The sequence below is a fragment of the Xiphophorus couchianus genome, chromosome 5 (assembly GCF_001444195.1).
Source record: "Xiphophorus couchianus chromosome 5, X_couchianus-1.0, whole genome shotgun sequence".
NCBI lineage: Eukaryota > Metazoa > Chordata > Actinopteri > Cyprinodontiformes > Poeciliidae > Xiphophorus > Xiphophorus couchianus.
In genome coordinates, this window is record NC_040232.1 from 16,083,107 (window position 1) to 16,097,367 (window position 14,261).

The window sequence follows — 14,261 nt, forward strand, 5'->3', positions numbered from 1 at the left end:
TAAACACACAGAAAAACACGGAACATGACAGTGACAGGAGCTGGACCTCCAAACCCAATGGTCAGATGGAAGGATGGATAGATGGATGGATGGATGGATGAGATTAGGAATTGTTTTGGTATGAAAAAATGTTCACTAATTCTTATACACCTAGTACATGTGCTAAAAATGGAGTGAGAAGTAACAATAAAAGGACAATATTGTCATGTATGATTTACTAAGAGATGGATGGTGACCTGTAGAATAGAATAGAATTCAACTTTATTGTCATTGCACTGTCACAAGTACAAGCAACGAGATGTAGTTTGCATCTATCCAGAAGTGCTCTACGAGATATAAATATTTATTTACAGATGTACAAGACTATGTATGTATGGACTATAAGGGGTTATAGCAAGAGATATAGATATTGTGTATAAATATAAATATGGGAGCTATATGCACAGATTATACAGATTATACAGAATATACAAGAATGTTAGGGAATGGATTATAGATAAATAATGGCAGATAAAATTTACAGGTTGTATGTGTGTGTGAAGAAAACAGTCAGTGATGTGTGTGTATGAGGATAGTCCTTATAGATAGGGGAGTACAGTCCTTATAGTTTATGTTTTATGTCAGGAGGCGACAGCTGTGGGAAAGAAGCTGTTCCGGTGCCTGGTGATTCTGGTCCGTAGGCTTCTGTTACGCCTCCCAGAGGGCAGGAGGGAAAAGAGTGTGTGTGCTGGGTGAGTGGAGTCCTTTGTAATTTTCCCGGCCCTTTTCAAACACGGCTTCCTGTAGATGTCCTTGATGGCAGAGAGTGGTGCCCTGGCAATATACTGGGCAGTTTTCACCACCCTCTGCAGCGCCTGCCGGTCGGAGACAGAGCAGTTCCCGTACCAAGCTGTAATACAGTTGGTGAGGATGCTCTCAATGGTGCAGCGGTAGAAGTTTGTGAGGATCTCTGAGGACAGGTGGTTCTTCCTCAGGGTCCTCATGAAGAAGAGGCACTGATGCGCCTTCTTAATGAGTTTGGAGCAGCTGGTCGTCCAAGTTGGGTCCTCGGAGATGTGGACTCCCAGGAACTTAAAGGTGTCCACACGCTCCACCACTGTCCCCTTAATATGGATGGGTGGATGTGGGTCAGCGTTCCTCCTGAAGTCCACGATAAGCTCCTTGGTCTTCTCGGTGTTCAGCTGTAGGTTGTTTTTGTCGCACCACTCAGCCAGACGGTCTACCTCCTCCCTGTAAGCGGCCTCATCATTATCTCTGATGAGGCCGATCACCGTGGTGTCGTCTGCGAACTTGATGATGGCATTAGAGCCATGGACAGGTCTGCAGTCGTAGGTGAAGAGGGAGTAGAGGAAGGGACTCATCACACAGCCTTGTGGCACTCCGGTGTTTATGATGGTGGTGGATGAGAAGTAGTTGTCCAGCCGGACATGTTGAGGTCGACTGGTCAGGAAGTCGAGCAACCAGTTACACATGAGTGGACTGATGCCGAGGTCTGTGAGTTTGGTAATGAGTTGTGATGGGATGACAGTGTTGAATGCTGAACTAAAATCTAAGAACAGCAGTCTGGCGTAAGTGTTCTTACTGTCCAGGTGAGAAAGGACAGAGTGCAGCGCTGTCCTTTCTGGTTGGGGTACATGGTAATGCGTTTGCAGGTGGTGACACGTTCTATGGTGGTGGAAATATGGTTCAGTACAGATGAGGCGTACTGATCCAAGTCTGTATGGTGGAAAATAGTCCAATCTGTATTCCTGAAACGGTCTTGGAGCACAGCGTCTGAGCCCTCTGGCTACACCTTTACTGTCCTCACGGTAGGTTTCACACGTTGGATTAGTGGTAAGTACCGAGGTGTGAGGAACAGGGAGAGATGGTCTGATTGTCCAATGTTGGGGAGGGGTGTCACATTGTAGGCTCCAGCCAGATTGGAGTAGACATGGTCCAGGGTCTTGTCTCCTCTGGTGTGGCAGGAGACATGTTGGTGGAATCTGGGAAGAACTGTCTTCAAGTTGGAGTGATTGAAATCACCTGCAACAATAAAAGCAGCCTCGGGGTTTTTGGTTTGGTGTTTGCTAATAGCGAAATAGAGTTCTTTCATGGCTAGCTTGGCATTAGCATCCGGGGGGGGGGGGGGGGGTGTACACGGCAGTGAGGATGATTGAGGTGAATTCCATTGGGAGGTAATAAGGTCTGCATTTGACCATTAAAAACTCCACATTCTGTGAGCAGTGACTCTCGGTAGTAGCAGAGTCTGTGCACCAAGCTTTGTTAATATAAATACAGGGCGCACTCTGCCTCTTGACTGCTGTAGATAAGCACCCGCTCTGCTCACCATATCAGACTGGATGAGTGGGTGATTATTAATTAAGAAAAAACAACACACAGAGGATTTTCATTCTTAAGGTTTATTTGTCATGCAAACAAGCAGAGGGACAAAATGTTTTCCTGAATGTTGAGTGAAAAACCTTTCTAGTCAGAAATGCTGGTTTGGAACCTGAAATGAGAAGAGGTGAAATAGTCACATAAAACTCAACAACCTAATCAGAAACTAGTTTAACATCGACTACTTCAAACAATAGGTCACTCACTGACTGGTCATTGTTAACATTCCAGGCTTTATGCTGCAGTTGCAGCTATAATTGCTTGTAGAAGAGTGATGAGGTCGGTCAGCGAGAGAGAAGTTGAGCTTGTCTTTAAGGAAATCAAGAAGATTATCAGGACACACACAGCTGAGGTTTTTCTCTGTGATGATACAGAAACTTATGTTCAAGATTGTTTTAAACATAAAGCAGAGAAAGTCCTCACCTCATCAGAGTCAGAACGGGCAAAGCGCTGATGCTCCATCTGTAGGTTGAACATATTCTGCTTTATTACAACAATAACACGATAACTGACAAACACTATAATTATTAATATTTATTAATAATTATATTATTATATTATACTATTTCTAAGCATTCAGTGATGCTTAGAAATGGTTCAAAAGTAAGCAAGAGAAAGCAGCCACTCCAACTGAGTCAAAGCATGCAAAACTCTCCTGCGCAATTTGTAGGTTTAACGCCAGCTATATACTTTATTACAACAAAAATGATAACAAAGATGTGATCACTGCTAGTTTAATTAAATATATATAATAATTTTATACTTACAGGCACAGCCACAATTAGACTCAGCAGGCATGCAAGAAAAATGACTACCTTCAACATGGTTGCAGTCATCGTTCCTGACAGAGAAATAAATAAGTACAGATTTATGCTAATTCAAGAAAGAGAAAATAAGAGAAATGAAAATACAACAAATTGGAAGATCGTTGGTTGTTGATCTGAATGATCTTTTCTTTTATACCTTTGTAGGAGCAAATATATTGGTAAATCAAATCTTTAAATCTACATCCTTAATACCAAAACACTTATGCGTAAGTCAAAGGATCAATGAGGACACTATCATTACAGTTAATTAATATGTTGCACTGGTATAATTTCTCACTTTGCAAGTATTAAGCCATGAGATGCAAGATAAAAAAAATCATAAGTTTAGTTTCAGGAGAGTATGTGATCCAGTTATGACACTCCTTGGTAAAATGTTGCAAAACCTTGATATCACAATTTTCTTAAAAACAAATTATGTGACTTAGTGGTTTTGTTTCACAACAGCCAGTGAAGCCTGCATTCTGCTTGTCATGTCATGTTTTAGGAAATAAGTTAATGCTGTGACTTAACCAATGAAAAGATTTGCACACAGACATGTAGAAGGACATTTTCTATAGTAATTAACTGTCAAGGTAGAACTCAACATTATAAACCTTACAAAAACTATTCTGAAAATGTGAAACCTGCAAAACATTAGTAGATGCATATTTGGAACAGAGTTATTTGTTCTGCATCAATGTATAATAATGTCCTAATGTAATTTATTATTAACAGGGAATCTATGCAAAGAGACAATTCTAAAAGTTAATTTAAATAGAAGATGAGGCGTGTTAAAGTATTTGGATTTTCATAAATATCTTGAAATTATTACAGAGACATATTAAAAACATGAAAAAGCTGTGATGAGGTGTTGTGTCAAGTTATCTGCAAGACATCTAAAAATCTGACCACTATCTAAAAATAAATCATTAAGAAAGCATAATTAAATAAAATCACTTATGAACTTTATCAACAACAAAGTGGCTGAATTTTAAATCTGAATAAGCAAATTTATGTGTTTATACACATAAACAAAGCAAAAGAAAGAGTAAGACAATGTTTTTTTTTTGACAAGCCACTCTGTGTTATGATTATTATTCTCATAAAAACCTGACAGTTTCCACAGAGGAAGCTTTCTACATCTATTTTAATATACACCTCAGTCATAAAACTTAGTGATGTTGAAAATCAGCTGCTGTGTCTCTTGCGGTGCACCAACAATAAGCTGTAACTGTTGTAATCACTGGTTCTTTCAACAGGTTTTCACAGTGTTATTTAGATACTCAAATGCAGTTAAACCCGAATGTTATTAGTGATATTTGTCCACAATTGAATAACTTAAAATCACTAATTCTCAGCCACACCTTGAAGCATAGGGAAATTGCAATCACAGTTTTGCAACATTTCTGCATCTGTAAAGGTATAAAAGAGAAGCTCAACATCCAAAGAGCAACACTACATCCTCTTCTCTTGTCTCTGAGAAAACCTACTGAAGGTGTGATGACTTCTTGCTTTATTTAGATTATTGTTTTGGTATTTGTACAGTGAATTTCTTCAATGCTGTATTCTACTAACTTGTTCTTGAACATGTTCAGAAAGTAGTTTTGATCTTCTGTTCTAACAGGTAAAATCACTGCAACCATGCTGAAGGTAGCACTTATTCTTGGATGCCTCCTGAGCCTCATTGTGGCTGAAACTGTAAGTATAATATTATCATGTTTAAGATGATATCAATGAGTATATATGGTATATAGATTATTACTATTATTGTGAAAATATTTACTGGATGTAATGTCAAACCTTGTGCAGATGGAAGAACAGCGTTTTGCTCGTTCAAGCTCTGGTTCTAACTCCAGAGAGGTGAGTGTCCTCTCTGCCTAACCTTCAGAATAAACCTGAGCATAAGTTACTGTATCAGTATTGAAAAAATTCTCTGCTACTTGTAATCTCCCTTAATTTCCTTAAAGACCACCACGACTACGGTCGCAGGAGCAACTACAGCTTCATTAACTCTGACCCAGCTCCTGGCCCTGCTCCGACAACTACTCAATCAGTAATGATCAAGTGAGTGAAAAACACAGAAAAACAGGTTTTTGACAATATTGCTGCAAATCATCATTGATATTTAACTTAGTCTGTTTTTAGGAAGTTGTTGAGTTTTACAGAGAATCGATAGCTGTATTATTTTCTCGTCTCATTTCAGATTCTGTGGCTGCTGTTTTAACCAGATGCCTTCTATTCACTCAACAATTGGACAAATATCATTCTTCACCAAGTTTTGACTAAAAATAAACATGTTCAGTGCAAACTTTTGCTATGTTGTCTTTCATTATATTTTGCATCCATCCATCCATCCATCCATTTTCTTCCGCTTTATCCGGGGTAGGGTCGCAGGGGTAGCAGCTTCAGAAAGGAGGCCCAGACTTCCATCTCCTCAGCCACTTGTTCCAGCTCCTCCGGGGGAATCCCGAGGCGTTCCCAGACCAGCCGAGAGACATAGTCCCTCCAGCATGTCCTGGGTCTTCCCTGGGGCTTCCTCTTGGTGGGACGTGCCCGGAACACTTCGCCAGGGAGGCGTCTAGTAGGCATCCTGACCAGATGCCCGAGCCACCTCAACTGGCTCCTCTCGATGTGAAGGAGCAGCGGCTCTACTCTGATTCTCTCTTGGATGACTGAGCTTCTCAACCAATCTCTAAGGGAGAGCCCAGACAACCTACGGAGAAAACCCATTTCAGCCGCTTGTATCCGTGATCTCGTTCTTTTGGTCATGACCCAAAGCTCATGAGCATAGATGAGAGTGGGAACGTACACTGCCTGGCCAAAAAAAAGTCGCCACTAAAAAATGGTCACACTCTCTAATATTTTGTTGGACCGCCTTTAGCTTTGATTACAGCCTGCATTCGCTGTGGCATTGTTTCAATAAGCTTCTGCAGTGTCACAAGATTTATTTCCATCCAGTGTTGCATTAATCTTTCACCAAGATCTTGTATTGATGATGGGAAAGTCTGACCACTGCGCAAAGCCTTCTCCAGCATATCCCAAAGATTCTCAATGGGGTTAAGGTCTGGACTCTGTGGTAGCCAATCCATGTGTGAAGAAGATGTCTCATGCTCCCTGAACCACTCTTTCACAATGTGAGCCCGATGAATCCTGGCATTGTCATCTTGGAATATGCCCGTTCCATTTGGGAAGACAAAATCCATTGATGGAATAACCTGGTCATTGAGTATATTCAGGTAGTCAGCTGACCTCATTCTTTGGGCACACAATGTTGCTGAACCTAGACCTGACCAACTGCAGCAACCCCAGATCATAGCACTGCCCCCTCAGGCTTGTACAGTAGGCACTAGGCATGATGGGTGCATCACTTCACCTGCCTCTCTTCTTACCCTGATGCGCCCATCACTCTGGAACAGGGTAAATCTGGACTCATCAGACCACATGACCCTCTTCCATTCCTCCAGAGTCCAATCTTTATGCTCCCTAGCAAACTGAAGCCTTTTTTTCTGGTTAGCCTTACTGATTAGAGGTTTTCTTACGGCTACACAGCTGTTCAATCCCAACCCCTTGAGTTCCCTTCGCATTGTGCGTGTGGAAATGCTTTTGCGTTCACAATTAAACATACTCCTGAGTTCTGCTGTTGTTTTTCTTCGATTTGATTTGACCAAACGTTTAAGTAATTGCCGATCACAATCATTCAGGATTTGTTTCCGACCACATTTCTTCCTGGAAGACGATGACCATCCTTCCAGTTTTTAATGATGCATTGGACAGTTCTTAACCCAATTCTAGTAGTTTCTGCAATCTCCTTAGATGTTTTCTCTGCTTGATGCATGCCAATGATTTGACCCTTCTTAAACAGACTAACGTCTTTTCCATGACCACAGGATGTGTCTTTTGCCATGGTTGTTTAAGAAATGAGGAGTTACTCATTGCATCAGCTCGGGTTAAATAACTTGTTGCCAGCTGAAAGATAATCGCCTATGCAGTACTTATCCAATAGGAGGCTTGTACCTATTTGCTTAGTTAAATCCAGGTGGCAACTTTTTTTTTGGCCAGGCAGTGTAGATCGACTAGTAAATCTAGAGCTTCGCTTTTTGACTCAGCTCTCTCTTCACCACGACGGACTGGTACAGCGCCAGCTTCACGGCAGACGCTGTACCAATCCGGCTGTCGATCTCCATCTCCTTTCTTCCCCCATTCGTGAACAAGATCCCAAGATACTTGAACTCCTCCACTTGGGGCAGGACACCACCCCCGACCAGGAGAAGGCACTCTACCCTTTTCCGGCTCAAGACCTTGGCCTCGGATTTGGAGGCACTGATCCTCCTCCCGGCCGCTTCACACTCGGGTGCGAACCGCTCCAACAAGAGCTATATTTTGCAATTCACCTTCAATACATGCATGTTTACTGTAAGAGTAATAGCAAAATTATGTTGAAGAACTTTACCTATCTTTAGTAATCAATATTGATATAGGCTTATGTATATCTGGAACTTAGGAAAATTAAATAAAAATTAGCTTTTATTGATATGATGTACAAATGAATCAGGATGAGACATTTGAGTTACAGCAAGTGATCCCAGCTCATGCTAGAAAGCAAAACTGACAGAAAATTCAGAATTTTTAACATCAGAAAGCGTCACACTCCAAGTGATGAGCTCAGTTTGTGCAGAACCTTTTTCTGTTTACGATTACAATTTGAGTTGGCTTTATCAGACTAAATGCGTACCGAAAGTATTAGTTTATGTAAAACTATATATGTTTTTTCCAGCACTGTTATACAAAAATCATTAAAAAAAATAGATATACCTGAATGGGTGAACTACAGAGTAAGGTGGGAGATTTGCAATGTCAATTGTTGATTCCAGGAGTTTTCAGTAGCTGTTTATAAGCAAAATAGAGCAAGAGCTTGATGACAACAGAGACACTCCAGGAAGGAGGAAAAGCACAAGAAAAGACCTGTGAGAACCATCTAGTGCTGACAGAAGTCTTACAGCTATTTATAAACTGTAAATAGATCATCATAGCAGAACTATATCATTCAAGAGGAAAAAAAGCATCCAACCAGTTTCACTCATGAGTCAAATAATGGTGTTTCTGCAGAACATGGGCAAGTTCCTTCAGTGTTATCTCAGGATGTATGGCAGCTTACGTTTATTATATTACAGAATCAAAACAGAAAACTGTCTGAATTAAAACTGTGTAGAAGTGAAACACCAGGCACAGGAACCTCCATCTGTCTGTTTCTCCAACCCAGAGTTGACCTTTTCATTTCATCAATTTTCCCAGTGATGGCTTTATATTCCCCTTTGCTGCTGTGTCTGTAAAACTAAATTTAAACAATAAGTTACTCTATGACAAACACCTTCCACATAACATGTAAAACTTTCTACCCATTTTGCTCACTATATTTAGATGATTTGAATACAAATAGATGTGAGATTTAAAAATAAACTTTAATAAAAATGTGTTTAGTGTGACAATTTCAAATTTATACCTGAAATTAGAATATCTATGCAAATACGGAGAATGAACGATGCCAGATAACTTATGAAATAATTACTAAAGTGTGTCATTAATTTATTATAAATGGAAATTACTACAGAAATAATTTATTAACTGTAGAATTAATTGTCTCAGTTGTATGCACTGATTTTATTCTGAAATCTAGAATTATTTTATGAGTTAATAAATGTATGTTTTTGTGCTGAAGCACATCATTTATTTAAACTGTCAAATTCACCCATCAAACTCAGGAGGTGGGGTTAGGCCTGCTTCTATAAACCCAGACATCTGATTGGCTGACTGAGAGTTTCTTCCTAGTTATGAGTAAGAAGGTTGTATAGGGGGAAAGGTTATGACAATTCTAAGGGCCCCTGACCAACATGGGGCCCTCCACAATTTATTTATTTATTCTTTGTTCATAGAAATTTGTAAAAGATTGGGGCCCTGTCAATTACAAAATTAATCATATTGTGTTTTCCAAGATTGTTTTTAGCTGTAAAAATTTAATGTTTCCCCTCCCACACCAAAAAACACACATCCATATTTGCCCTAAACACCAACCTGGATCTGCATGAAATGGTTCGTTCCTGCTTGGACTGTTCAGCAGCAGTCAGTTGAAGACACAAACGACTGTGGCGGTTACTATGCTGCTAAAAAAAATGATAAAATTGGGTTTTAAAAAAATTGAGAGAGAGAAAAAGGCAAGAGCGTCAATTTATGACCCAGTTATACTCCAAGAGAGGTGGGTAGACTGTGTGAGATGGTCAACCATTTAGCATAGTTAGTTTAGCTACATACTACTGTTTGCCTCAATTTCACTAGCATCTAATGAATTAAGGAAAGAAATTACCAAGATATTCATATATTTAACGTGTACCACTTAACAGATGGGTCAGACAGCAGTAGCTCTGGCCCACGTCCCTCCTGACCCATCTTCTCCTGAGTGAAATTAAAGCTGCAGTTTGTAACTCTTATAAAAAAAAAAAAAATCCACATATTTATTAAAACTCTCATTATGTTGTGACAGTATGGTATGAGAGATAATCTGTGAAAAATCTATTTACTCTGCTTTCTCAAAGTGCTACAAACAACCAGTCAGTGGCAGGAGAGTTTTAGTGCTGTCAATCACAATCTCATGTGGCTGCTCATCCTTCCTCCCCCTCACCCTGTGCTATACTGCAGCTAGCATAGCCTGTTGTAAATACTGAGTCTAGTTAGCATAGCTACCTGTGACGGTAGATAAACAATTTTTCTGTAATGATATGTTGTTTCTCCACCATTAGCACATTTAGCAGTGAGTGAATGAAGTTGATTGACAGCACTAAGACCCTCCTCCTGGTTCTGATTGGTTGTTTTGGTCGGAAGGTTGCATTACTTTAGCCAGTAATAGTAGCTCAGGGAGGAGATGGAGGAGATTGATTTCACAGATTATCTGTCTCATAACAAACTGTCACGACATGGTGACAGCTTTAACAAATATGGAGAAAACATATTTTTTATTAAATTATATACTGCAGCTTGAATAAAATGCAACTTCTTTTGAGAAGTCTGGATTGCTTCACGTATATTTTGCATGTTGCCTATGACTGTTGGTTGTGTGGAGAGACATTCCAGTAATCTAAAACTAATAGAAAAAAAAAAACAACCTACTTACATACTGTATGCAGACTGTTGGAGGTAAAATTAATGAGCAGTAGATATTGTGCTAGTATGAGTATTGGACCAAAGAAAGCAAGGCAGTGCAAGCCTTTAAAATTGTGATGCTTTTGATGGGTCAGATACACTCAAAAGATTTTAACAGCAGTTTGGGGGGGGGAATACATTTTTTGTCAGGGGCCCAAGATACCTGGCAGCGCCCCTGCGCACAGTAAGTCACGTGATGTCCAATCCACTAGATCGCTGAGCGGACTTGCCATTTACGTTTTACAAAGGAAATTTAAAAACATTACCTGGCTGTTAATGCGTTGAATACAATGTGCAGCTGCTGCTCAGTTACATAGATTAAGGCACATAAAGAAAAAAAAGTTCAGGAAATATTAGTGGGGACTGTCCTCTTCATGCCAGAGTTGGTGGGGACATGTCCACACCAGTCCTTCAGGTAGTTACACCTATGGTAATGTCTCTTGCATTTGAAATTTGTCTTCAATAAAAATGTGTACAGTGGATGTGAAAAAAGTCAATTAACTCACTTTTCATTCACAAACACATTGAGACCATGTGTATTCAACCTGTGCTTTATTGAGGAAGCAGCATGAAGAATTAAGAGATGTTATTTGACATATCTAGTAGGGAGAGAACAATCTTTATGTTGTAGCTGCCACCGTGGTGGTAGGAGCTGCAGTGGTAGGAGCTGCGGTGGTAGTTGCAGCAGTAGTAGTGGTGGTGGTACTGGTGCGCAGAATCTGAAGAAGCTGCTGAAGGACATCCTCAGTTATACAAGGACGGCCAGGTTTACCATGAGGAGGACCATGGCCCTGAAACAAAAAACAAGGTCAGGTTTATTCAGATTCAGAAAACAAATTCTGGTTTGGTAACAGTGCTTATCTACTCCAGTGAAATTAGTACAATAAACTTACCCTATCAGAATGAGGGCCCCGAGGTGAGCGCTCCTCCCGGCTGGATGCCGAGTCATCCTGTTAAAAACGATAATAAAAAATATTTACAATTCTTCTGTAGTGGCTGCACCGACGAAAAGAACATTGATTCAGTCTTTTTAAATATCGCACTTACGGAATAAGCCAGAGTGAGACACAGGAGGCATCCCAGCACAAATAGTACCTTCAGCATTGTTTCACTGATTACCTGCCAAAATAAGAAAATAATTTTAAGATTACTATAAGTAAAAAAAATAACCAGTACCATGAAGGCACTGAGTTAATGTCTGACAGAAAAAATCAAATAGAAAACAAAATGAATAACTATAAAAGAAATTTGCAATTACAGTTTTCTCTTCACAATCTGTCCCAGAGGAGATCAAGGCAAATCTGATGGTGTGTTGGTCGGTAGATCTTTTTATACGCATGCAGATGGGTGGATTTAAGATCCCTGGGATGTCAGGATGTTGGGAAATGATAACTGTTAGGAAACTGTCTGCTCAACATTTTGTAAAAAATTACCAGTGATATCTTGTCTTATATTTTACATGGGGAAAAAGCACCAAAAAAACATTTTGCTGAAATAAAACTTGTCAAAGAGCCTTGTTGGAGTAATTAAAAGTTGAATATTGCCAAAACTCTTTTAGACGAGTGCTCTATGTAACTTTTTGAACATTTCAAAATCAAGCCAAAGAACAGTGTTGTGTTTTTTTTATTCGTCAGATCCAAAAACAGTGTTTTGTTTTTGTGTGTTTCCAAAAACACTCACAAAATTGAATGTTTTTGTGTTGACCGAACAACTGTGAAATTCTGAGTCTTTGCCTTTTTCTTTAATAACTCTTAGGAAATTGTACGTAGGTGGAAATGTTAGGAAATAGATGAAAAAATAATTCATTTTTTCTCAGTCAATCGAAAGTGTCAGTTATGTGTCAACTTATATTACATACTTATGTCAAAGAATGTAGTGTGTAGAATTTCTAGGAAAGAGATTAATGCAATGCAATTTAGAATAAAACTGGAACATAACAAAAGTTGGAAAAGTGAAGCGTTGTGAATACTTTACAGATGCACTGATTTTTATTTATTTATTTTTTGTTCCTGAACAACAAAAGAACAGCAAATAATCATGGAAATCCTTCAGTATAATTAAAAAAAAAATCATAGTCTGATAAATAAAAAAAGATACAAACTGAGCATTCAAAGGTGTTGTCTGGACTCGAGGTTAATTGCTGGAAATCAAATCTAGTGGAAAAGCTTAATAAGCTCTTTAAATGCTCTGTATTAAGTACTGCATCATCTGGTATTATGAGTGGTTTTAATATTTCCACATGTTTTCTTTCTTCATTGCACATTTCTGTTTCTCTATGTCTTTTTGCAGAGGCAAGCTGTCAGGACATTTAAAGTAGATCATGGAGTGTTGACCAGATGAAAAAAGGCTAAATAACTTATGGTGTATTTAAAAAAAGAACAAAAAAAAAAACGGAAATTAGAATCTCAATGCAATTATGGAGAGGGAGCGATGCCAGACAGTTTATGAAATAATTATTTACTTGTGTCATTAATTTATTAAAACTGTAAATAAATACAGAAACAATGGATTTAATATAGAGTCATTTGTCTTAGTTAAATGCACTAATACTATTCTCAAAACTATATATACTTTAAGAGTTAAGACATTTTTTGTGTTTGTACTGAAGCACATCATGAGTTGATTTAAACCGTCAGCTTCAGCCATCAAACTCAGGAGGTGGGATTAGGGCTGTGAATATTACACAGAGATATTCATAACATAAAATAATTTTTTATCCAAAAGAAATCAGAAATCTGAACACTATCTATAAACATTTAATCAAGAAATGCATTAAAATAAAACTAATGATCACTATTTTATTTCACCACAAAAGTATCTGAATCTCAATTTGCAGAAAGAAAAATAAATCAAGTTTTGTGCAATAAAAAAAGAGTAAGACAATGCCAATTTTGTTGACATGCTGATTCAAGTTGTGATTATTATTCTCATAAAAAACTGACAGTTTCCACAGAGGAAGCTTTCTACATCTATTTTAATATACACCTCAGTCATAAAACTTAGTGATGTTGAAAATCAGCTGCTGTGTCTCTTGCGGTGCACCAACAATAAGCTGTAACTGTTGTAATCACCGATTCTTTCAACAGGTTTTCACAATGTTATTTAGATACTCAAATGCAGTTAAACCCGAATGTTATTAGTGATATTTGTCCACAATTGAATAACTTAAAATCACTAATTCTCAGCCACACCTTGAAGCATAGGGAAATTGCAATCACAGTTTTGCAACATTTCTGCATCTGTAAAGGTATAAAAGAGAAGCTCAACATCCAAAGAGCAACACTACATCCTCTTCTCTTGTCTCTGAGAAAACCTACTGAAGGTGTGATGACTTCTTGCTTTATTTAGATTATTGTTTTGGTATTTGTACAGTGAATTTCTTCAATGCTGTATTCTACTAACTTGTTCTTGAACATGTTCAGAAAGTAGTTTTGATCTTCTGTTCTAACAGGTAAAATCACTGCAACCATGCTGAAGGTAGCACTTATTCTTGGATGCCTCCTGAGCCTCATTGTGGCTGAAACTGTAAGTATAATATTATCATGTTTAAGATGATATCAATGAGTATATATGGTATATAGATTATTACTATTATTGTGAAAAAGTTTACTGCATGTAATGTCAAACCTTGTGCAGATGGAAGAACAGCGTTTTGCTCGTTCAAGCTCTGGTTCTAACTCCAGAGAGGTGAGTGTCCTCTCTGCCTAACCTTCAGAATAAACCTGAGCATAAGTTACTGTATCAGTATTGAAAAAATCCTCTGCTACTTGTAATCTCCCTTAATTTCCTTAAAGACCACCACGACTACGGTCGCAGGAGCAACTACAGCTTCATTAACTCTGACCCAGCTCCTGGCCCTGCTCCGACAACTACTCAATCAGTAATGAT

The 14,261-nt window shown here is 38.7% G+C and overlaps 2 long non-coding RNA genes across 3 annotated transcripts; one reads left to right on the top strand and one right to left on the bottom strand.

Annotated features, from left to right (window-relative positions):
- Positions 1 to 2,383: 2,383 nt before the first annotated feature.
- On the bottom strand, positions 2,384 to 3,278 carry LOC114145640 (uncharacterized). The gene is made up of 4 exons (XR_003595742.1): positions 3,144 to 3,278; positions 2,800 to 2,838; positions 2,583 to 2,685; positions 2,384 to 2,488 (listed from the first exon to the last, which is right to left on the bottom strand). It is a non-coding gene; the product is annotated as an uncharacterized LOC114145640 (long non-coding RNA).
- Positions 3,279 to 13,604: 10,326 nt separating this feature from the next.
- LOC114145475 (uncharacterized) lies at positions 13,605 to 14,261 on the top strand. 2 transcript variants are annotated; one of them, XR_003595697.1, is made up of 4 exons: positions 13,605 to 13,695; positions 13,825 to 13,898; positions 14,010 to 14,066; positions 14,168 to 14,261. It is a non-coding gene; the product is annotated as an uncharacterized LOC114145475 (long non-coding RNA). The 2 variants fall into 2 exon arrangements; XR_003595698.1 differs by having other exon boundaries at positions 14,010 to 14,060.